We start from the raw sequence: 26,013 nt of genomic DNA on the forward strand, positions 1-26,013 counted from the left end.
TAGTGTATGAATGCATACATAGTTCATATAACATACAAAACATGTTCACTCACTGTTTATGTTTAATCAGAAAGACTTCTGGTCAACAGTAGGCTATTGGTAAAGTTTTTGATGTGTCAAAAGTTATACACACATTTTCATCTGTGCAGGGTGATCAGCACCCCTAACCCCCACATAGTTTAAGGATCAACTCTATGTGTAAAGGGAAGAAAATGTCTTCCTTTACACTTTCATTCATTCAGCAATACAATAAATATTTATTAATTGCCTCTGTTAGATACCCTGCTCACCACAGGCGGTTCCTTGGTGAATGGGACTCACAGTTCCTATAGTCATGGAACTCACAGTCCAATGGGGAGGAATATGATGAAATAAGTAGTTGTGATAGAGTGTGCCAAAGGTTACGATAAATGACACGCAATGTTTTATGAGAGACTCCACTTAAGTTTTGTTAAAATAAAATATGTGTTGAAGTGAGGTAGATAGTTTTTCCCATCTCTGGCTTTCATATTTTCCTAATCTAGAAGGTTGATGCCCATATCATGTTTGAAAGACTAGCACAGAAATCTGCTGTGCAGGAAATGCTATGGACTTCATGTATTGCAAGCCTCATGAAGATAGGATGTCCCCCTTTTTTCTTTGTATCTCTAGTGCTAAGCACAGTGACTGGCACATAATATGTCCTCAATAAATATTTGTTAAATGAATAAATACACCCAGCTGTGAGTTTCAAGTTCATGAAAGCATGCAGATGGACATTCACTGACCTAAAGGTTCTTCTCCAAGGTCCACACTGAATAAGAAAGAAAAGGGATTAATTACCAGCCTTCTTCTCCTTGCCTGACCTATCAGTCTACTCTGATACTCTTTAGTTCTCCATGAATAATAACCAAAGAGTGAACAGCTGAGATGTAATAGTTTACATTTTAGAGTTTGGAGCAATTTTTACTCTGGATTTTTTAAATGAAATGGGAAACTATGTGTGTGTGCACTTAATCAGCCTCTCTATCAGCCTTTCCATTTGGGCATTGGTGACAGATCCCCTCTGCAGGTCTCTTAAGCCATAACACCCTTCTGGTGAATGAGACCATTACAGACAGGAAGCGCAGCCTCAGTGCTATGCTGCCAGCCGAACTGCAGTGAGGTGCAATGGAAAGTAGTTTTGTTCATTACAGTCTGGTTCTCCATCTGTCTAGGGTGGTCCTTTGTATCTCTCCATCACTGCACTTACATCACTGGCTCTGATGAACAGGTAAATAGAAATTCCTGGGCACAAATACACAGCCTACCTTGTTTCCCCCCTGAGCTCATCACCTAGAATACTCCAGACACTGAAGGAAACTAAGGGACTCAGTAGCAGGAGGGAAGCCCTATAAACTTACTAAGGCAGCTCACCTATGAATATTTAATTCCTCAAAAGGTGAGGGCTAATTAATTAATAAGAATTGGCCTGTATGAAGCAATGAGGACAGGTGTTTAGGACAGGGCCACTGCCCTTATAATTTCTGAGCATCTCAGGTGTGGCTTGGTCCAGTTATACTTAGGTGTAAAAGGGCATGGACATCATCAGGCAAAGGATCTGAACCTGGGATTGGATTCAGTTAATGTGGAAGGTGATCCGTGAGTGCTTAAGCCCAGTTTCAGGGAGTAGTAGGAAGTTAGTATATGTGGTCAACACAATATATACAAGGAGGCAAGTATACCAGACATTTTACGCTCCAATGTGTGTTCCCCCTACCACCACCAAGCAGTTCTCTCATACCAGCTGGGTGTCCCCCAATCCAACTCAGTTCTGAGACTGTCTACCAGGAGATGGCATCAGCCACAGATTAAGGGTTCAGCCCCACAAGACTGCTACCCCTACCCCTCATTCAGACACCAAGTCCAGATTGTCACTTGTGCCTCTGATCAATGTGCTATAGATCAAAGGTTCCTACAGCCCTCTCCTTGGGTTTAATTCATTTCTTAGGATGACTCCCAGAACTCAGAGAAGTATTTTACTTCCTAGCTAATGGTTTATTATGAAAGGATACAGCTCAGAACTGCCAGATGGAAGAGATGCACAAGCAAGTCATACACAAAGGATGTGGAGCTTCCATGCGCTTTCCAGACTGCCACTCCCCCAGCCCTTCCCGGTGTTCTCTGAACCCTGTCCTTTGGTTTTTTATGGAGCTTTCATAACATGGACATGATTGATTAAATCATCAACTGTTGGTGATTGATTCCACCTCTAACCACTCTTTCCTTCCCAGAGGTCAGTGGAGTGGAAATGAAATTCCAACTATCATAAGGTTGGTTCCCTTGGCAACCATCTCCATCCTTAGGTGCTTTCCAAAAGTCTCTGATTTACATAAACTCAGGTGTGGTTGAAAGGGGTGTGTGTGAATATCAAGATACCTTTATCACTCATACCATTTAGGAAATTCCAAGGGTTTTAGATGCCAGAAACAGGGAAAAAGACCAAATATATACTGCTTATTATAAATCACAATATCACATAGTCACCAAGCACAGTTGTGACTCCAGGTTGACTACCAGAGTGTGGACAGAGTTCAAAGAAAAGTTGTCTCTAAGAAGAAAATCCCTATAATCTAGAAGATAGCTAGACAGTTTTAGTGACATAAATTAGCAGATTACAGGACCCATGAAGACCTATAATCTTGGATCCAGAGGGCAGAGAAGTTGAAAGTCAGACAAGATGCTAATTCAATAAAATTATTAGAAAAATGAATGGAATTTTAAAATACAATTTTCTATGCAAATAATCCAAGATAGTTCAGTGTTAAGTCAGGAGATCATTTTTAACTTGAAAAAAATAAGTAACACTTCTATAAACCTGACAAGTAGTTCTTATTACGAGCTGAAACTCCCCATATGCATCATTATTTTAACATATAGTATTTAAAATTAATATTTACGACAAATTTAGGTATAATAGGGTTAAATTGTAAACCATAAGCTTTTATTATTTCTTCATTTTTATAGTTCTTGCTCTGGTGTAAGACTTCAGTTTTCCATTGAAATCACCAACTTTCTCAGTGGAACAACAGAAGTTGTCTTGCTCATTTCCCAGCTAGAAAGGCAACTGGGCGGTTTGTGGAAGGTCCCCAAGTCATCCTAGGGTACAAAGGTAAAACTCATTGAGATAAAGCTCCTGGTCCTTGACTTCTACTTAAAGTAAGAAGGTTCAACCTTTATATGTTGAATGTGTTAGATTCTGTATAAAATCTTAATAAAATTTTTTGATACTTTTTGAAGTTCATAAAATGTTGAACTTCAGTGACCCTACTCCTGCTCTATGACTACTACTTTTTAAAAAGATAGAAATAAACACATTCAAGTTTGCAAAGCATGATTTGAGAGGTCACCTATTATGTATTTTCACCTGAAGGTAATGTGATAAGAGTAGATAAGAGTAGGTAAGAGTAGTAGGGAAGAGGGTTAGGAAATAGATCCAACCTCAATTGGTAGGTAGTTCTAGAACTTCTACATAATAATAGTCCATGTTCATGTGGAATTTCCTATGTGTCAAACAGTATTCATAGCACCTGAAATAAACTCAAATCATTATCACACAGATTATATAGTAGATATTATTATCATATTTGATGTTATTAATATTTTCTATTTCACAAATAAAGGAGGAGAGACACAGAAAGGTTAAGTCTGGTTTCTAAAGTCATATGATGAATAAGATACAGAGCTGGTAATTTCAACTCCTGCAGGCTACCTTTAGAAGCTGTGCTTTAATCATATTCTCCTGCCTTGAGGCTGTACTTCAGGAGCAGGAAATTTGTCCTGTACCAGCCACCGTAGAACTCCTCATTCACTTTTCTCCCTATTATGCACACCAATTACTTATTTACTCACTCATTTGGCAGCTACTTATTAAAGTCTTACTATGTGCTACAACACCTGGTAGGTATTTTCTCATCCTTGATATTTACTTAAATAATTTCATAACAAATCATTTAATTTCAATAAAAGCCATTCTCTCCTACATATTTAATTTCCTTGGAGAAACACAAAGCATTAGGCAGTGCAAAGCCATTATGGACCTGCATCTCCCTTGGATTTACTTACTGACAAACAAATAGGACCTAGCATTTGTGAATCCCAAATATATAGTGTAGCTCAGGGCTACTCTTCCAGAATCTTCCACAGATAGCCCCCATAGCCTCGTCTGTTGATATGAGTGGCCTTGGGTATCCTATAGACTCAATGAAAAGACATAATCCTTTCAGTTTTGGGGGAAGGAATGGTGGTATTTTTTATTTGTAACAGTAAAACTATTTGGAGAATGGATACCTCAAAATGTGATTACTCAAAGAGCCTCCTTCTCAAAGTTAAATTCACAAAAGGGTAGTTTATGTCCTCAGAGAAATCAATTAATCCACCTTTGTCAAGATGGGTGTCCTTCTGGCTTTCGTATTGGGTGCAATCTCATTTTATTATTTTATTAAACCAATAAAAGCATTCCAAGCATTCTTCTGGCAGAGAGCAATAAAAAAAGGCAGCATCCTGTGTCAGATAAAATCTTTCATTATATACGACCAAAATGCCATGTATTTTGCAATGGTGAAATGTATTTGTGCATTTTACACATGTGATGTGAATCATTTTAAAAGCCATAATCACAACACAGCAGATGCTAATAAATTTTCAATCTGTTAGGCTTTGTTTTCTGGAGAATGAATTTGATTTGCTATGCAAATGTTACATGGGTGATTGTGTTTAGCCATGGAGATTATTATGAGAGGTCTGGTATGCTAACCACTGGGGTATATTTTTACTGTCTGATTATGTTTTTGGAGAATCCACTTCCCAGGGTACCATGCTTCACAGCGATGGGCTCATTCACCTGTCTTAAACCTTTTTAGGATTCTCTTTCCAGCTTTGTAATATGTATTAGTGTAAGGCCACAAGTCTAAATGTCTAAACCAAACTGGCTCCATGACAGGCTTTAAGTTTCCCCTCTAAACTAGAAGGCCTGAGTTTCAGCTTCCCCGAAACTATCCGGTAGTTACACATTGCCCAAGGCAGGAGTAACCACCCTAGCAGCACCCAATCAGGAAAGGCCAGCGACCACCCTCCACATTGTTAAGGGAGAGGCCTGGAGATAGAAACTATAGATAGGACCCTGTTCCCCGATGTTAAAGTTAACCTGTTAGTCGCCGAACAAGACTCTAGGCTCGCTTTGTAATTGGTTGAATTTAAAGGTACTCTAAATGTTGTAATTGGATCCCGCCAAAAGTAACGAATACTCCAGACAATGTGTATGGTTAAACCCNGATGTTAAAGTTAACCTGTTAGTCCCCGAACAAGACTCTAGGCTCGCTTTGTAATTGGTTGAATTTAAAGGTACTCTAAATGTTGTAATTGGATCCCGCCAAAAGTAACGAATACTCCAGACAATGTGTATGGTTAAACCCGCTGTCAATAATGTTGAATAATTATGATTGGATCATTGTTCCCATGTCACAACCTCTGTTAACTCCCCTGTCACAAACCCCATAAAAACCCTACTCTGCCCTTGTTCTGAGCTCTCAGCATGGATCCATGGCGCTGGTGAGATCTGGGAGCCCGAGCTTAAGCCCATAATAAAGCCCTTTGCTTTTGCATATGTGACTCGGACTCCTTGGTGGTCTTGGGATTTTGGGGAGATCGCGATCTGGGCATAACATTAGGACCTATTTACCAGGAATCTGAATCCTTTACAGGACAATAAACCATCTTAATTCTGAGCTATCTGCTTTTCTCTCCATTGTTTCATTTCTAGCTGTGGACTCTTGGCTGATTCATATGTTGCTCCCTCTTTTAACACTTTCAGTTCTAGTAGCTAGTCAGGTAGTTTCTCCTACTTGATTTTCACTCTGAGCTTCAGATCTTGACCTTGGCTCACATGCTGATAATGGCCCCATAATTTGGCAAATTGTAATACAGCCCTCGTTATGCATGTTGAATATAGCCTGAGTTTCAAAGAGGATCAGTGATGAGAGTCCTTCAGAGCTGAGAGCTACAGCTAGAAGTAGGTGACTAGGAGTATCTCAAGATGTTGATTCTAGGGAGAGAAAATCCAAGACAAATTAAAGAAAGCTGTGCGTAAATGCAGAACCCCAAATTTAGATACTTAACCATAGTATAGAGAGGGACCCAGAAGCTACAACTGAAATAATATGGGCCAAGCTGGAACAGAAGGCACTGTGGCAAAATTCAGAAAATTGGAAAAGTAAAATGATACAACATCAAGACACCATCCCAGATCATCTCAGAAGAATATTGCTTGAAGACTTAATATAACACCAATAAAACTATATCTCCAATTCTCCATATGCCATTGTTTTCATTTTCAGAAGATATTTAAATGTGCTAATTGATTCCTGACAGTGAGTTTCATCAAATGATGAAAAAAGCATTTTGAAAATGGAAAATAGAAGAGATTCTTTTTAACGTAAGATACACTTATTGAAGGGCAGTAACATATTGAGCACTTGTATGGATTCTTCCAAAGTTTGAGAAAACTTACCTGAATTTTATGGACTTACCTCCAAAATTTATATAAAAGCATATATATTTTTAAAAACCTGCATTTATATACTTAAGATATTGTGCCTTACATATATTCCAGTTTGCAATCTGTAGCACGTTTCATTAATGTTTTATAATTTAATTAGCAGTTATCCATTTAGGAGACATGCCATACTCATATCTCCTTTATTATACGCAATGACACAATGAACATCTTTGAATGAATTCAGAATTTAAATAATTGACTTATTTAGATACAGTACTGAGAAGTATATTCCTAACAATCCATAGCAATGGTTTTATAGTTTCAGATTCATTGTACAAACTTGTTTCCCAGAAAGATATAAAAAAATTATACTAGTGCCAGAATTGTGTATGCACCAATTTCACTGTAACTTTTAATTTTTTTTAAAGTAACCTCTTTCCCTAACATTGGACTCAAATTCATGACCCCAAGATTAAGAGTTACATGCTCTTACCAACTGAGCCAGCCAGGCACCCCTGTAATTTATATCTTAGATGAAATACAGAGCATCCTACACCTAAGTTTTATTTTATTTTATTTTATTTTTTTTTACAAATAGTTTATTGTCAAATTAGTTTCCACATAACACTCAGTGCTCATCCCCACAAGTGTCCTCCTCCATGCCCATCCCCCCTCCCCCCCACATCCATCAGTCCTCAGTTTTTGTCAGCATTCAAGAGTCTCTCATGGTTTGCCTCCCACCCTCTCCCCCACCATTTCCTCCCTTCTTCTCCCTCATGGTCCTCAGTTAAGTTCCTCCTAATCCTCCTATACGTGCAAACATATGATATTTGTCCTTCTCTGCCTGACTTATTTCGCTCAGCATAACACCCTCAAGGTCCATCCATGTTGCTACACATGGCCAGATTTCATTGTTTCTCATTGCCATGTAGTATTCCATGGTATAGATAAACCACATCTTCTTGATCCATTCGTCCGTTGATGGACACTTAGGCTCTTTCCATGTTTTAGCTATTGTGGAGAGTGCTGCTATGAACATTGGGGTACATGTGCTCCTATGCATCAGCATTTCTGTATCCCTTGGGTAAATTCCTAGCAGTGCTATTGCTGGGTCATAGGGGAGTTCTATTGTTATTTTCCTGAGGAACCTCCACACTGTTTTCCAGAGGGGCTGCACCAGTTTGCATTCCCACCAACAGCCTACACCTAAGTTTTAAAATGTGACAGGTTTTCAGCATAATGTGGTGTTAGAGTTGGAAATATTCAAATAGATAATTTTGCCCAATGTTATTATTATTTTAATTTACATTTTTATTAATTTTTTAAACTTGTAATATATATAACTTTTTTAGCAGGTTTAAGTTTACAAGGAAATAAAAAGGAGTGGAAAGTACAAAGAATTCCCATATATTCCCTTCCTTGTACCCCCAGTTTTGTCTCTTGTTAACATCTTGCATTAACATGGTACACTTGTTATAATTGATGAGACAGTATTGATACATTAGTTAACTAAGGTCTGTGGTTTATATTAAAGTTCACTCTTGGTGTTGTACATTCTATGGATTTTGATAAATGAGTAGTACATATATCCATCATTACAGTATCACTCAGAATAGTTTCACTGCCCTAAAAATCCTCTGTGCTTTACTTAGTCATCCTTCCTTCTGAACTCTGGAAATCTCTGATCTCTTTATGGTCTCATACTGTTGTGAGTTTTCTTTTCCCCCTGAGATATCATATAGTTGGAATCATATAGTATGCAGCGTTTTCAGATTGGCTTCTTTCACTTAGCCAAATGCATTTAAGTTTCTTTAATGTCTTTTTCTGGCTGGTTAGCTTATTTCATTCTTATCGCTAATTAATATTCCCCTGGAGGGACATATCATAGTTTGTTTATCCATTCACCTATTGAGGGCATCTTGGTTATTTCCAGTTTGGGCAATTATGAATAAAACTTTTATAAACATTCCTGTGCAGGTTTTACGTGGACATAAGTTTTCAACTCATTTTGGTAAATACCAAGGAGCAAAATAACTAGATCATATGGTAAAAGTATATTTAATTTTGTGAGAAACTGTGAAACTGGCTTCCAAAGTGGCTTTACTATTTTCCAGTTCTCTTATTTTGAAGTTCAAGAAACACTCCTAAAAAAATCCAGTGATTTATTCAAGGTTATAGAGTGCATCACTATTGGAGCAGAGAATTGAATCTGGGTTACCTGACTCCTTACTCACTGGTTTATATCACCAGCAAGTCCATTGGGCTTCTCATGGGTTAAATCACTTTGCATACCAAAAAAATAACAGTACTTATTAGTATGTATTTTATTATTGTGTTGTAAAACATGTCTGCAATGTTTATGTTCCTATACTTCAATCAAAAACATATTGTCCTTTTAAAAATGAAGTTTAGACACTGTAGTAGATATAAATGCCTTTAGTTGCTTGTTTGTTTTGGCTGTTCAGGAAATCTTCCTTTCTAACAGAACTTTGGTATTCTTTGGCAGTATCTTCTTATTACCATTGTATCCATTTTGAGTATGTGGTGGGCAGAATTCTAGATGGCTCCCTGTTGCAATTATCATGATTATGTTACTTTAGATGGTAATAGGGTTTTTTCTCATATAATTAAGGTACTACTCAATAGACTTTAAAATAGGAAAATAATCTACGTGGGCCTATTCGAAATTTTTTTAATGTTTTATTTATTTCTGAGAGAGAGAGAGAGAGACAGCATGAACAGATGAGGGTCAGAGAGAGAGGGAGACACAGAATCTGAAACAGGCTCCAGGCTCTGAGCTGTCAACACAGAGCCCGACGCAGGGCTCAAACCCACGAACCGTGAGATCATGACCTGGGCTGAAGTTGGACCCTTAACCGACTGAGCCACCCACGTGCCCCTAGGTGGGCCTATTCTAATCACAGTATCTCTTTAGGATTTACCTTCTGCTACCCTCTTCAGCTGGTGAAAAAATCAAAAGATTGAAAGTGTGAGAAGGATTGGATGAATCTTTGCTGGCCTAAAAATGGAGGTGGACACATGTAAGGGCTGGAAAGTATTGTCTCAGAGCTGAAAGTGACCCCTAGTTTAGAGACAGCAAGAAAATGGTGACCTAAGTCATCCAACTTCAGGGAACAGAAGTCTGCCAACAATATGAATGAACTTGGAAACAGATTCTTCCCCAGAGACTCCAGATAAGAGCACAGCCTGGCAGCAGCTTGATTTTGGCCCCGAGAGACCCTAAACTGAAAACCCCGTAAGCCTGCTGAGACTTCTGCCCTACAGACCTGGGTGTTATTTTAAGTTGCTGAAGTGTAGTAACTTTTTACACAGCAATGGAAAATTAATACAAGTGACAATCCAGGATGACCATCTTCCTCTGGAAAAGCTCATGAGGCCAGATTCCCTTTCCTCTACCCTAATACACCCAGAATAGACATAAGATTGAAACTCAACCAACTAGACATTCGCTCCTAAGATTTTGTATTTGAGCCCTTGACTACAGGGTGGTTAGAAGAGTCATAAGCCAGGAGTTATAGATGAAAAATTGTCGTGAGACTATTTCTGATCCTAGACAACTCCTGTTTTCTTGCTGGCTAGCCACTGCAGCAAGCTTCATTCTAGAATCCTAAATGTAAACCTCCAGATATCCATGGGAATGGTAAATTTCTGGATATACTTCCCAGTAATTCCATTTTGCTTAGATTATCAAGTTTTTTTTTTCCTGTTGCCTATATGAAATAAGCCAACTGATAGAAACATTGAAAATATAAACCAATTATTCTCTAAATCTTTCAGTCACATTCAGCAACCAAACCAATTTCTTTCCAACCTCATTTGCTTAATGGAATATTTCATGGCCTCATAGTGCCATGCAAATCTCTGTCATCCCCAGCCTCATGTGTTTAGTTTCTACCCACTAATTTCTAGTGCTTATATCTGATGGCCCAAGTCTTGGAGAAATGAGAGTCAGGTATAGTGATAATATTGGAAGTTTAGGAATACTGATTTAGTCACTATTCATTATTTTGTTCATGAGGTAGTCTGAGAAGAGTTATCCCTGTTACCTTGGGGGATCATCTGTCTCAATAATATAGTTCTACCAAAAGTTGTCAATCCCTAGTACCTCTCAATCCTAGACACACTGTAGGCATATGATAAAAGCTGAACCAATGATATAACTCAATTCTTTAGTCTTAGGTTTGATTCAGAGATGGACACATGACCCCAAATGAGATAATCAGAATCATTCCCAGGATTTTTCTCAGTGGAGCATATTTAAATCTAAGCATTTTATTTCCTTTGAAATGATTGCAAAGAGTATTATGTTTTAAATTTAGGTTTCCATACGTTCATTGTTAGTATATAACAATATGATTTACTGTGATTTGTTTTTGTGTGTTGCATTTATTTGTTCTAGAAGGTCTTTGTAGATTTCTTGGGCTTTTCAAGATAGACAATCATCTGCAAATAAAGAGAGTTTTGTTTCTTCCTTTTAAATAAATATACAGACTTTTTATTTCTTTTTCTTGCCTGATTGCAGAGGCTAAAATTACCAGTATTGTGTTGAATAAGTATAGGGAGAGTGCACATCCTCACCTTGATGGCAGTCTGATAGGGAAAACACACAATCTTTTACCATTGTACCTGATATTAGCTCTAGGATGTTTTTAGATGCTCTTTATCAAATTGAGATAGTTCCCTTTTATTACTAACTTGCTAAGATATTTTTTAAATAATGAATGGGTACTGGTTGGTATAAGTGGATTTTTTAAAACCTGGTTATGGGTTTCTTGCTGAAATTAGAACCTTTTCCTGAATTTTAGGGACACAAATCTCTTCCCTTTATCTCTGCTTGCCCAATTTCCTAGACTAGGGACTGGACTATGCTTCCAGTATCTAGCATACCTTCAAAAAACAATCATTTGGTTCTCTTCCAGGCTCTCAGAATTCAAAGATGAATAAGACAGGCCTGTTTTTAAGGGACTGATAATTTAATGAAGGAAATGAGAATGATAATAGAGGGTAGACTACAAATAGGTGTCATGAGATAGTGCGCAGTGGTGGGCACAGCACATTAATATGTCGCTGAAGGATGAGGATAAGCTTTTTGGGAGGCTTGACACACTGAGTTTTAAACATAAGAGTGATCTAGCCAGATTGTGGGGGAAGATGGGAGGAAGATGGCAGTAAGTAAGGGAAAGTATTTTATATATACACAACTGGCTTCAAAACTTGTGGAACTAAGATTCAGATTGTGAAAGAGGCATGCAAATGTCTAGATTGCAGCAAAAAATAGGTTAAAGTAAAATTGAGGAAGCACTTGATGGCAAAGGATATTCAATAAGGAAATTGTGCTATTATTGGAGTTAGAATTAAATAGATCCTGGAAACCTTTAAAAAGAAAAGATACCTTTTGAATGCTTTAACTCTAGGCCTACAGTGAAAGCTGAGACAGAAATATAATGATATAGTTAGTATTTTTTACAGCTTAAAGCACTTTCATGGACATTATTAGATTGCAGACATCCAAAATTACTGAGCCCTACCCTGTCTTTACACTTCCCCTCTCCAAATTCCCACTCTGCCATAATCATGACCTCATTTTCAAGAAAAAGAAAAATGTCCATAGGCAGCAGGTAAGCAACCTGAAAGATTACATTCAGCTAAGGTAAATGAGAGGAGATGATATTTCCCACAAAATGGTGTAACTCAACCTCCTGGGGGCTGTTTGGCCATTAGTTCTTACGTTATTGGAATTTATTTCCTCAACCTAAATACAGGCATATAAAAAGGGATTTTTTAAACTCGATAATTACTGGTAATAAAGAAAGAAAAGAACGAAGCCCACATTGCCAAACTTAATTTGGGTAATTCTACTGAAGAAAATCTTCAAAATAGTAAGTAAATATGAGACCATAAAAAGGCATTATCATTTGGCTAATATACTCATTGATTGTCTACTGTGTGGCAGCCATTATGCTAAGAACTGTACGAAGTACAGATGAAACTGACCCTATGCCCTTCCCACAAGAAATGTGAGGTGCAAAGCTAGTATGTATGTAATGCTCTGGTACGATACTAGTGGAGAGAGAAAGAGGTGAGAAGTATTTTATCAGGATGGAGGACTATTTTACTGCAGAGCAAAGAGGTTTGGCTAAATGCATGGGTGGGGAAAACAGAGAATTCAGTTGGTTTGAATGTAACGTTTAAGAGATGAGTCGGGAGAATAACACTTTTAATGCTGTATTGACATTCACGTACACTACTTTGATGCTACTGGGGACTTGGTATCCTGTTGATCAGGCTTCAAAAGGCAGGTTATCCTCCTATGCTACTCCTGAAGGAATCAAGTCTTTAATCTCTTGCCTTGGTTATTTCTTACACAGATGTCTATTTGGCCAATTGATGACTATCATTTTTTTTAATCTTATAATGCAAATACTTTGAAAAATAAGACAATTTTACTTTGCAGTGCTAACTAGCAGTCTATATTTCCACGGTCTATGATTCAGGTGAGTTGAAGTTCCAGTAATTAGAAATGTCTTGATTAACCTTCAAGGCCCCGTTCCGTTGTGTTGAGGTGATGATGTTTAATAGGCACTGTACTAGGATGCCATTTATCAGTCTACTAGCTTTCTTCAGCATTTGTCATATACATACCAGCCAATATATAGTCATTTTCTCAGTGATTCACTTTTCATTGTTCACCAATTAATCTCTCCACCTAGATATAAAATGCCATTTTTATATTTAAATCATAAGTATGTCTTTCTTAGACTTGCTCAGAGACAGTAGGGAGACAGAGATAAGTGAACCAATTACATTTCCTCCCCAATATTTTAAAATATGTGACCCAAGGAGAGTCAAGCAGTCTGGGAGAAGGCAGAACAGAGATATTAGGAGTCAGTGCTGCCTTAGAAAAGCAAAAGCCATGAGTGAATCAAAGCTTAGGAGAGTCAATAGGGCTAATATAGTGTCTACACATCTTCTAGTGCCTAGACTATGTTTCCTTATTTCTTTTTTTAAATTTTTTTAAATATTTTTTTTTACTTTATTTCTAAGAGAGAGAGAGAGGGAGACAGCGTGAGCAGGGGAGGGTCAGAGAGAGAGGGAGATACAGACTCTGAAATAGGCTCCAGGCTCCGAGCTGGCAGTCAGCACAGAGCCCGACGCGGGGCTCGAGCCCACGAACCGTGAGATCATGACCTAAGCGAAAGTCGGACACTTAACCGACTAAGCCACCCAGACGCCCCTATGTTTCCTTATTTCTAAGAAGCTTTAAGTGTAATGGTTATTTCCTCATTTTCATAAATATTCTGCACATAAAACATTGTTCCTTGAGGTAAAATTAATAATACCAAAAACTAAAGTAACTCAATTAGACACCATGTCACTGGGTAGGGCATGTGAACCCTGGAGGTGAGAGGATTTTGTCTCCCAGATAAGGCATGCAGCAGGCTGGCATTGTGATCACTGCATCCCAGGAAGAGAAATTAGTTGATGCAAAACAGGAAGATGCCTTGAATGGGGAGTAATTCAGAGATGTGAAGGCCATGGAAGGGAATCACTGTTGGCGGTCTGTTCTCAAACTGGAAGGTCACGTAACTCCAGGGTCAGAGTTGACCTTAACCCTAGTAGTTAAAAGAGTCTAGGGAAAATTATGAGTAAGCAAAGGAAACCACAGGACAGGGAGAGAAAAAGGAACTAAGACAAATAAATAGATGATTGATAGATAGATAGAAAGAAAGCAAGCAAGAAAGAAAGACAAACCTGGGAAGAAAAAGAATGGCTCAGAAAAGAAAGAGAAGAAATGGGAAGAGAAAGAGATGAGATCCTCAGTTCCAAAACTTTGTCCTTACTGTGTATTATATCCTATGTTTGGATACTGTAACTATGCGTAGAGCTCCTGTAACCTGCCTCCATGCGTTCGTCCCCATTACCATGCACACACACTAGTTATTTGTGCTACTTTGAGTAAATGGCTTTTTCTTCTAACAACAGCAATACCACCACCTGCATAAACCTGGACTGAGTCCAGCTTAGCTCATTTAGGGTTATACATAATAGGTTAGGACTTTACCCTGCAAACAGGCTTTTAGGCTAGTGCTTACTTTTTCCCAACATTTAGTTATGAAAAATTTAGGCATACAGTAAGTATGAAAGGATTTTCAGTAAATACCATATATCTAACACTTAGATTCCACCATTAACATTTTATCATACTTGCTTTATCAAATATCTATCCGTCCCTTTACCCATTCATTAATCTGTCCTATTTTTGATACATTTCAAAATAAATTATAGATATCCATATGTTTACACCTAAATGCTTCAGCATGCATATCATTATTTAGAGTTTATTATTTATTTATAATTTTGACATAATATTTACATTAAAAGGTGCAATTTTACATACCTCTCTAATGTAAACCCTTATCCAGATTAAAATACTGTGTTGTTATCCTTTAGAAAGTTCTTTCATGCCACTTACCAGGCAATCCCTTTCCCTACCCTGCAGAAACAACCAATGTCTTCATTATTTTTCCTCTCTAGATCTGTTTGCCTTCTGTAGAATTTCGTATGAATGAAACCACACAATATATGCTCTTTTAGGTAAAGCTTTTTCACTCAGAAAGATGTTTATGAGAATTTTCCATGTTATTACATGATAATTAATTCCATTTTACTGGTGAATAAATACACCAGTTTGTTTATCCATTTTCCTGCTGACAGGCTTTGAGGGTTTTAGGACTAAAGCTCTCAGGAAAATTCTTCTACAAGTCTCTGTGAACTTAGCTTTTCATTTCTCCAGGGTAAAGCTCTCAGGAAAATTCTTCTACAAGTCTCTTTGTGAACATAGCTTTTCATTTCTCCCAGGTACATACTTAGAAATGGAATTGTATCTCAGGTAGTCAGAGGGTAGGTATGGGATGTGTTTATTTTATAAGAAGATGCTGGGCATCTTTTTTAAGTAACTACACCATTTACATCCCCCCTTCCCCACACACACACAGAAATGTATGAAAGTTCCACTTGCTCTGAAATATCACCAGCCTTTAGTGTTGTCCTTCTTTCTAATTTTAGCCATTCTAGTGGATATATATAATAATAATATCTCAGTTTTTAATTTTCTGTTATTGAGTACTAATGATGTTGAGAACTTTTTCCTATGCTTCTTGGCCAATTGTATGTTTCTTTTATGAAATATCTGTGTAAAGTTTTTGTCCACGTTTATCCATTTTTTATTGGATTGCCTGTTCATTTTTATAATGGAGTCCAGTGATGTACAGAAATTTTAAATGATGACATCTAATTGATCATTTTCATCTTGTATGGTTATTTCTTGTTGCTGTCTAAAAGACCTTTGCTCACGCAAGTCTTGAAGATATTCTCCTATGTTGCCCTATAAAAGGCTTATTTTGGGGCGCCTGGGTGGCTTAGTCAGTTAAGCGTCCGACTTTCGCTTAGGTCATGATCTCACGGTTCGTGGGTTCGAGCCCCGTGTCGGGCTCTGTGCTGACTGCCAGCTCAGAGCCTGGAGCCTGTTTCAGTCTGTGACTCCCTCTCTCTCTGACCCTCCCCTGCTCATGCTGTCTCTCTCTCTGTCTCCTAGAAATAAATAAAACATTAAAAAAAAAAAAGGCTTATTTTATTTTTGCTCTTATATTTAGCTCTGGGATTCTTCATAAGTTAAATTCTGTGTAAGGTGGAAAGTAGAAATTGCTGTTTTTTAAAAATGAATTCCTTGTTATGCCAGTACCATTTCTTGGGGGAAAATATCTTTGTCTGTCTGTCTCTGTTTTCTACATTGAACTCCTCTGTTGCCTTTTTCGGAATGGTTTATGTCCTTTTCTGTTCTACTGACCCACTGCTAATTATAATTCAACCACTGCACTATTGTGATTACAACAGCATTATATTAAGATTTAAAATTAGATAGTGTGAGTCTTTTGTTTTTATTTTTTGAATCTTTATGCTTTTTCAAGATTGTTTTGTGTTTTCCTGATTCTTTGTATGCCCCTATAAATTTTAGAATCAGCTGTGAACTTCTGTGAAACAATCTGCTGGAATTATTTGGGGAGAATTGATAGCTTAACACTACTGAGTTTTCCAACACATGACCAAGTTATACCCTATTTATATCTTCCTGTAGGTGCTCTTTAATTACCCTCAGCAATGTTGTGTACATTTCAGTGTATAGCCCCTATATAACTCCTATTGAAAGTATTTACATTTTTTCTTTAAATGATGCTATTGTAAGTAAAATAATTTTTTACTTCAATTTTTTGTTACAGTGTATAAAAATTTAATTGATGTTTGTATTACTTTTTTATCCTGAAACTTTGCTTAATTTGCTTACTGGTTCTAATAGCTATTTTTCAATTACTTAGGTTTTTTTATGTAAATAATCATTTCATCTGACTCATTTGATACAATGAAGCACCATCTTGTTCTGCCTTCAGTGCCCATGCATTGCTGAAAAGAGAAGAAAGAGTATGGTAAGAAATGGAGTTTATAATCATTGGACAGATATTCAAGTTCTTTTTCTCTTTAATTTAATTCTGAATTAGATAACACTAGAAAAAATCCAGAATTAATGGAAGAAATTCAAGTATCTATTCCCTCTTCATCTAAAGAATCAAAAAGATTTCTTATTCACATCTTATAATTTAATAAAGGGAGAAATAGTGCCTTCCAAAGCTCTCTTTTCGCTTTCATTTCTGAACTTCTGTAAGCCAGTCATGTACCTACACTCCCCATTCCAGAGCAGAATTTCTGGCTATATAATCTTGGGTAAATAGCTTTGTTTCCCACTGAATGAAATTTCCCCCTGATATGATAGGAAGAAAAAGTGAACTACAGACATGGGGAATATAACAATCACCCGTTAGGTGCTGTAGAGTTTAAAAGTAAAGACATCAGTGGAGCTCTTTTGGCAAAGGTCAGTTACCTGGTCATACAAGTCTCCCTGGGATGTCTTTGTAGGTCCAAATCCATTTGGGCACTGTCCATTGGCCTGCCTGCCTCAGGTACTTATAGTTCAAAGTGTTTCAGACTTTATCAGATTCAGGAATGCTGATTCACACTGACAGAGGCTCAGAAGAGACCTATGAATAAAATCAGAATAACAATGTACTAATTTACACTGAGAAATATAAATCTAACATAAACTGAGTTTTATGTCAGCCTGGGCAGTACATTCTCTCCTGATAGACCAGATAAGTAGAAAGATAAATTAGCCAAAAGTATGCCCAATCAGCACAGGATTGAAACAAGGCAGATGAGTCTATATGATGCAAATACTTAATTGCTTCAGTTTAATAGACCCCGAGTGTCTATCTCCATAACTGGCATACTCCAGCAACTAGAATCAGACAGATGATATTTTTAGGCCAGAGAATATCTTTCTGGATAGAGCAAGTCTAATGACTGCTCTGTACTTTCCACTGAAGAACTTCCAACCTATCTTTATGCATCCTTTCTGTGGTTAGGTTTTTACCTTCCATTAGATTACTGAACTGATTTGGAACAATTCTGTATTTTTGAAGTTACTTGGCATTTTCTTGCTCATACCAATCATGGGTTTTGATTTCATGACCTACACATTAGTAACTAATTTGACTTGCCTTGTTTCAAAGTTCTTCTCTTTGGTATTGTTTTGATTTGTGTCCAATTGAAAACAAGGTACCTTTAGAGTGTCCTATAAATTCTTACTGAGTCTTCAGAATGATCCTGAGAGGCAGACGTTGTTACTATATTTTCTTTTTACAGCCATGAAAACTGAGATTTGGAGAATTTAGCTGATTTTTCCATTGTCACTTGAAATAAATATATGTACACATGCACGTATGTATGCATACACATATACATACATATGTATGTGTATACATACTGAACATACCAGGCACCTGTTGTGCACAGGGCATGGCAGAAGTGACGGGGTAATAAATGACCTATCTTTATTGTCTATCACTTAAGCAATATCATTGTGAAATTTAAATATGCGAGCCATTTTGCAAACTCCATTATGCTGTGTCAATGTTGGGGAGCTTTGTTCCATCTGAGGCTCATTTTATATAATGACTTAATGAATATGTGAATGAGTGAAAGACTATACACTATCTTCAGCATTTCTTCTTTCTATAAATAAGGGAAAAGCAAAGTTGAATAAGTATGTTCAAATTTTTTTTAGAAATTTCAAATGACCCGGGTCCTAGTTGTTGCAACTTTTAATGAATTCCAGCAGCGTTCTGGCATTGTGCAGGATACAGAGGAGACATGACCCAGACTAACAGACACACCATCAAAGTGGGACAAAGGCCATCAAGATAACAGAAGGAGAAGGTGAATAACTTGTTCCAAGAGGAAACAGCTGGAGCTGGTTTCTGAATGCTAAACAGTTTTGAGTTTCTCTTTGATTCAAGAAAGCCAGATCCTCACAACTTCAACTTTGAGATGTGTTCTGAACATCCCTAAGACCCCCAAACTGAGTTGGGAATCTCCTGTGGAGAGGTTTCCTTGGGTTATTTTCTTAACTCCTCTCTTCTGCATTGGTTTGTCGATGTAAGAGAAATGGCCTTTGTCTGATATGTTCTTCTCTGATCCCAGCACAATGCTAGAGGGGCAAAGGTCTTGCAACATATAAAGGGAAAATATAAGACAGAGTGACTGGTAAGATGTTTCAGCTTAAAACAACATCAATAGGTTCCATTTATTTGGTTCTTAATATATACTAGATACTGTGTGATAAGCACTTAAATAGAGTGTCTTATTTTAACATGAAGTCTGGGGTTGGGTGGGCTATCAAAACTGACATGTTATAGGTGAGAACACTGGGGCCCAGAGAGGAATAGTGATTTACCCAAATCAAGTAACTTCTAAGCAATAATTTAAATGTACTCATGGAAAGTTCTTAAAACTCCAAGGACTTACCACACTGGTAAGGGACTACAGGTTGCTGTTGCCACAAAACCTTTCTTCCTGGCTCTAGCTTCATATAATTGTCCCTTTTTCCTGTATCCTCTAAAATCTCTCTTTTGAGTCTATTGGAGATTAAACATTTAATGTTGTTTTAGGTGCCAAACCATGTATTTCTGCACTAGATTCTCTTCTCCTTGAAGTCAAGGATTATCTTTTTTTTTTAATGTTTATTTATTTTTGAGAGAGAGACAGAGAGACACTGTGTGAGCGGGGGAGGGGCAGAGGGAACCATAGACACAGAATTTGATCCCAAGTTGGGACTCAAACTTACAGAGATCTTGACCTGAGCCGAAGTCGGATGCTTAACTGACTAGCCACCCAGGCGCCCTAAGGATAATCTTTACACCTGTTTGTCCCACCATGATTGCATAAGACCTTATTTAAGACAATCTTTAGCAAGCATTGGCTGAATTGTAGATCATCTGAATGCCTGACTTGGATTAAGTAGTGCATAAGCTAACATGAAAATGCCATAGGTTACCTGTTTCATGAATTTTGATAAGATTATGGACCAATTAGGACAATCAGAGATATGTCCTAACTCATAAATAGGAAAACCTTGCAGATCTATATTAGAGACAAAAAACAGGAACAATTATTTCACATCTACTATACTCTTATTATTTTGTTATATACTACGAGAGGACAGAATTCCTCTCCTAAAAGAATTTAGTCTTAGAGAAAAGAGTAGAATACCACACTTCTTGCGGAATAGGAGTGTGTCTTTATATTTTCAGGGTCTATCAAAAGGTGTGTCCCAGACAAATGCTTATTGCAAGTTTGTTGACTAACATTAAAAAACAGAGGAGAGTGATGTCATCAAGGTGACCAAATAAGACATTCCTACCTCTCTCTGTTTTTATAATGCAAAACACATTCACCATTTGTAATGCAAATTCGCCTTCCACAACCATAACTTAGTGTGAGTTGACAGACTAAAGAACCCTTGTGGGAATTTTGGGATTCAGGTTGGGGGCTGTGCAGTAAAGACAAAGGAGAGTCCTTTTGAGAAGGCAGTACCCATGTGGCTGACTCTCTGGCACTGGTCATTCCATACAGACCTGGAAACAGTTCTGTACCCCTGAAGACTCAACTACAGCCCATTTGTCTTTGATTCTGTCACCAGTACAATACTCCAAGGGGCCCAGGAGGAGTCATGCCCACATATGCATCAGATGAAGACATACAGACCTCCATCCTAGCTTTGGACCCTGACATGGCCTGTGAAGTGCCCAGCCTCTTTCAGCCACCATCCAGGAGCCCCTGGAAATAAGCCTGCCAAACTTGATCAGACTATAGATAAAGAAAGGTCCTTGTAACTGGGCTCTGGCTTGGTAAATCCACAATCTATGAACAGTCTTGTGTCACAGGGACCAGGAGAAACTCCTTTCTGTACCATGGAGATCCTGAAAGGCCCTCATATGGTCCTCCAGTCCCGTTACAGCCTCAGTTTGCCAGCAGCCCTCAGGGTCCTCCCCAAGGGAGATCCTCATGTCTGCAATCCCCAAAATTCTGAAAGGGTCCTATATTTGGATGCAACCCTATCAGAGCTGCAGTGTACCATCAGGTCTGCCAGCCTAGAGACCAATCAAGAGACATTCCCATCTGGATGTCTGCACATTCGGAGACCTTGAAAGGGCTCTATGCTTAGTTTCTGCCCTTCCAGCCCAGACAATGAACAATACTCCAGGTCCAGAGAATTAGCAGGAAATATTCCATCTGCATATCCAGATATCTTGAAAATGCCCTATACTCAGTTCCAATCCCTCCCAGCTGCAGGTTGTGAGCAATCCAACCAGCACAGAGGTCAGATAGAAGATACCCACATCTACACTTCAGGTAATCCTGAAATGGCTCTATACTCAGCTCCAGCCCCTATAGCCATGGACAGGGACCAGTCCAGCCCACCCAGGGACCTGAGGGATAACACACCCATCCATGCCTCCAGGTCCACATCTGCAGATTTCCAGCTTGGTTTTGGAAGTTGAAAGGGCCCTGGAGCTCTCCTGCTGGGCTTACAGTCCTGCCCACCTTGAGATGCATCCAGTAATCAGAAAGAGAACAAAGTTCCTCTCAGGAACGTGGTGGGAGCCACACCCATCTGCACATCTGGTAATAGGACTGCTGTCTGAGGACCTAACTGTGGACCCAGCTTGTCCCAGTGCCACCCCATCAAACAAAGTCCCAGAGTCCCATCCACCAAGGGACCACACAGGATCCATACTCACCTGAGCTCCTGGCATAAGCCCACCAACTACAGATCCCAGTGCAGACACAGTGACAGACTTGTAACCATTCCAACCCAGTGCAACTGCAATTCTGACTACAATCCCATCAATCTGGAGATATACACGAAGTCTTTAAACTGCTGAAACCGCTCAGTAAGGGCTAGAAGCAGTGTTTGAATATAGACGTTAAAAAAAAAAAAAGCCTGAAGCTGGAGAATATTAGCAATAGAACTAAAAAGTGTGTGTGTGTGTGTGTGTGTGTGTATCAAATTATGTTGTAGAACTGAAAAACTTGACTTTACACAACACAATATGTCAATTATATCTCAATAAAGTAAGGGGGGGAAGAGTATGAGTCATAAACTGCACACAACAAACTCAATCCCAAATCTTGGGAAGAATCTTCATAAGCTTGACTTCCTTAAGTTGCAACAGACAAAAAACCTTGCTCAGCCTTCTGTTTGAATCTGTCCTTATCTCCCTCTCAATCCCATCTGAATTAATCTACTTTACATCTCTCTAAATCCAGAGGGTTCATTTCCTTTTACTTGGAAGATCCTAGTTTCCAAGCATCAGATCTTCTTTCAGAAGACTGCTGCCTCCTAAGGAATTAACATGTAAGAAACAGGAGTACGGAGAAAGTCAACTGACATAAAAATGTCACTCTACAAAATGGGCTGATTAAATAGTAAAAGGTCATTAATTCAGATTCTGTTAGAATTCAGTCTAAGCTAGAGTGAACTTTACTTTTCTGTGCCTATGAACACATGATTTGGTAAGAGACATAGTGTGGTAATATTAGAGGAATATATATTTTAAAAATTGACAAGATGCTTCCAATTATGCTTTGCCTGCAATAATCATAATGCCACCAACAATTCACTCATATATTTTTACTGAATTATATTCCCTAAAAACCTTTGATAGCCAGCACCTTATTTATCTATTTATTTATATATATACACTTTGGTTCCAAAAGAAATTTGAAATGGACAACATAATTTTTTTAGCCCAATTCAATTGAGCACCACATATTTGTAGATTTCATTACAAAGAACACTTGCACATCTCTCAGTTCACACAGCAAAGTCATCTGAAATAGGTAGGAGAGTGTTTTTAGAGCCCATTTCATAAGTGAAGAAACTGAGGCTCATATACCTTGATAACTTGTCTAAGCTAATCATATGGATGGTCAGTGGGAGATGCAGACAAGGGGCCTTGTGAGGGCCACAGTCTGGAAACATCTCCATTGCACTGGTTGCTTCCCATAATTAGTATACATGCTTGAAAATAAAAGTCTGCCTTCCAAAAAACAAACAAACCAAAAAAAGGCAACTTTAATTCAGATACCTGATTATTCCAAATAATTTATCTGAAAGTTAGGACCCTAGCCTTGAGTAGGTGTGGCACTGAATCACAGAGATGAGGCAGGAAACTCAGGATGAGGATGGTCAGGCATGGGCATCAGTGAAAGGTCGAACCTAGAACTGGTCACAACATCTCTCATTTCAATTCCTTCCTCCTCACGAGCCATCTGGGCACCTGGTGTCTGGTCATCCAAGCTCTTCTTAAGCTCTTCTTAAACTATGAAAGGAGCCGCTACAGCAGCCCCCCAGCTGGACCCCTCTGTGGGTCCAGTGCTTATCCACTGGAGTTAACCCTCCATACTTCCAGTGGAAGTCCTCCCCCACCCCCATCCCTACCACAGAGATTTAATCACATCACCTACTCTTGCTTAAATCCTTCTATCTCTTTGTATGGGGTTATAAAACATAATAAAAATCCCTTCACTTGGAATGTAAAATCCTTGAGGGTCTTGTCCCAGTTAACTTCCTTTCCCATGCGGCTTGCCAGATGCCATGTGCTTCTTTAATGTGGGTATTTCATTCTTCTTTGGGCATTTTACGTTCCTTCATCATTCCGTATTTGTTTTTATGACTTTTCCTCTATAACTGGAATGTGCTTTTCCCTTATCCCACTTTTTAAGTGCAGAATCTCTTTGCAGCCTTTAGGATGCAGTTGAAATGGCATCTTCTTATACATACAGAAAACTTTACTGACTCTCCAGGCAACATCACAAAATACTCATTGTGTTCACAGAAAAAAATTAATGAAGCATCATTCATCATTCACTTGGATTTGTTTGTTTGTGTCTCTTATCAAGCAACTATGCATGAAGAAGATTGACCTAAGAAACCAGTCAGACATGTATTCAAAATGTAGGCATAAGTTTTTCCATTCTTTGTATAAGTGAAGAATAAAATAACAGTATACCCAAAACTTGGACAGTGGTTTAATAAAATCTTTCTTTCTAACCATAACTTCATCCTAAGACTCTTACCTGATCTCAGATCTTTTAAATCCATTTAAATGTGGGTGACTTCTAAATGTATGCCTCCAGCTTGAATCTTTCCTCTCAATCCAACTGCTTATTTGAGATCTCTACTTAGAGATGCCATGTATATCTCAAACTTAACATGATCAAGAGTGAATTCCTGACAGTCACTTCTAAACTGCTTCCCCTGGTATTCTCCCCCATCTTAGTTGATGGTAACTCTCTTCTCTATTCACTCAGGCCAAATCCCTCTGGGCCCTGGACAGCTTTCATGCTCCAACTCATCATACCCAATCTATTGGCAGATCCTTCACCAATACCTTCAAAATACATACCCAACTTGATCCTTTCTCACTACTTCCTTGGTCATCACACTCACCCAAAATATTCCTTACCTAGATAAATGCAGCAGCCTCTGAAAATGGTTTTCCAAGTTCTGTCCCTGCATCCTTCTATTTTCAACTCACTGAGACATCCCTTAAAAATAGAATCCAGAGGGGCGCCTGGGTGGCTTAGTCGGTTAAGCGTCCGACTTTCGCTTAGGTCATGATCTCACGGTTCGTGGGTTCGAGCCCCGTGTAGGGCTCTGTGCTGACTGCCAGCTCAGAGCCTGGAGCCTGTTTCAGTCTGTGACTCCCTCTCTCTCTGACCCTCCCCTGCTCACACTGTCTCTCTCTCTCCTAGAAATAAATAAAAATATATAAAAAAAAATAGAATCCAGATCTTTCCTTCATCTGCCCCAAATTCTCAAAAACCTCCCATCTTACATGAAAATCAAGTCCTTCTGATGGCCTACCAGGCCCATGCCCACATAATCTTACCAAGAATTTTATCTTTGATATTTCCCTATGTCCTTCCCTTTGTTTAATTGGCTCCAACTAGTCCTTTTTGTTACCAAAACATGCCAGACTCACATTTGCACTATATTTGCACTTGACATTCCCTCTGCCCATATTGTTGTTTTCTTCCCCCAGGTATCTGCACAGCTCACTCCCTCACTTGCATTTTGTCTGAAATTTACCATCTGTGTGGTTTGCAGGCTCAGCTCTTGATGTTTCCCTATCCCTTTACATGATTCAGTTTCCATCTTACTGTGTAATATACTATCAATTTCATTTTTTATCTTCTTCTTTGCCTTTCTTTGCACTAGAAACTATGTTCCCTAAATTCAGGAATTTTTGTCTGATTTCTCTCTCTATTCTCAGCATTTTGAACAATGTTGGAAATAATAAATAATTGTCAAAAGAAGAAAGAAAGGGAATAGGGAAGGAAGGGAGGAAATGAATCTATTATATTTATCATTATGAGGTCATTCATAAGAATGAGGCTGATTTATACTAATAATAAGGAAATATTTCTAAAATATTTTATAGGGAGAAACTAGATTTCAGAAAGGTATGCATAATATTATTTCAGTTTTTTAAGGTAAATGATTTTATAAGGTTGAAGATACATAAAATGAGGGCCAAGAAGGGCATATGCCAGTAAACAGTGGTTATCTCTGGAGGTGGTATAAAATGACGCTTACTATCTGTGTTTTGCATTTCTCTACAATTTGCATTTAAAATTATGTATGTATTAAAATTTTAACAGTGGAAATTTGATATTCAATGATGGTGTAGATACATATTTTTTGCACATTGAAAGCTGTTTATAATATACTCATCATGTTGAAGAGCAGCTTAGAGAATAATAATAATGTAAGCGTTAATGTTCAATTTGGAAATCCAAACACCCCTCAAATTAAATGCATTTTTTCATATTTGTTGCCAAAACACATTTGGTCACAAAATCTAACCTGAGCTGACATGAGTTTATTTTTAGACTTTAGCACCACATAATGTGAATATTCATAATTTTTACTAATTCTGCCCTAGACCTGCTGAGGGTGATATGTCATATAATAAATATGCTCAAGATTAACTTTCTAAAATCTAAACAAATTTTGAAAC

At 38.1% G+C, this 26,013-nt stretch overlaps 1 long non-coding RNA gene across 1 annotated transcript in view; it reads left to right on the forward strand.

The window, feature by feature from the left end:
• Positions 1-26,013, forward strand: part of LOC144236138 (uncharacterized) — a 409,084-nt gene that overhangs the window by 310,116 nt on the left and 72,955 nt on the right. The window contains exon 3 of the long non-coding RNA XR_013336427.1: positions 16,909-17,016. This is a non-coding gene — a long non-coding RNA (uncharacterized LOC144236138). The remainder of the gene's footprint in view (positions 1-16,908; positions 17,017-26,013) is intronic.

This window comes from Crocuta crocuta, unplaced genomic scaffold (genome assembly GCF_008692635.1).
Source record: "Crocuta crocuta isolate KB4526 unplaced genomic scaffold, BGI_CrCroc_1.0 scaffold95, whole genome shotgun sequence".
NCBI classification, from domain to species: domain Eukaryota; kingdom Metazoa; phylum Chordata; class Mammalia; order Carnivora; family Hyaenidae; genus Crocuta; species Crocuta crocuta.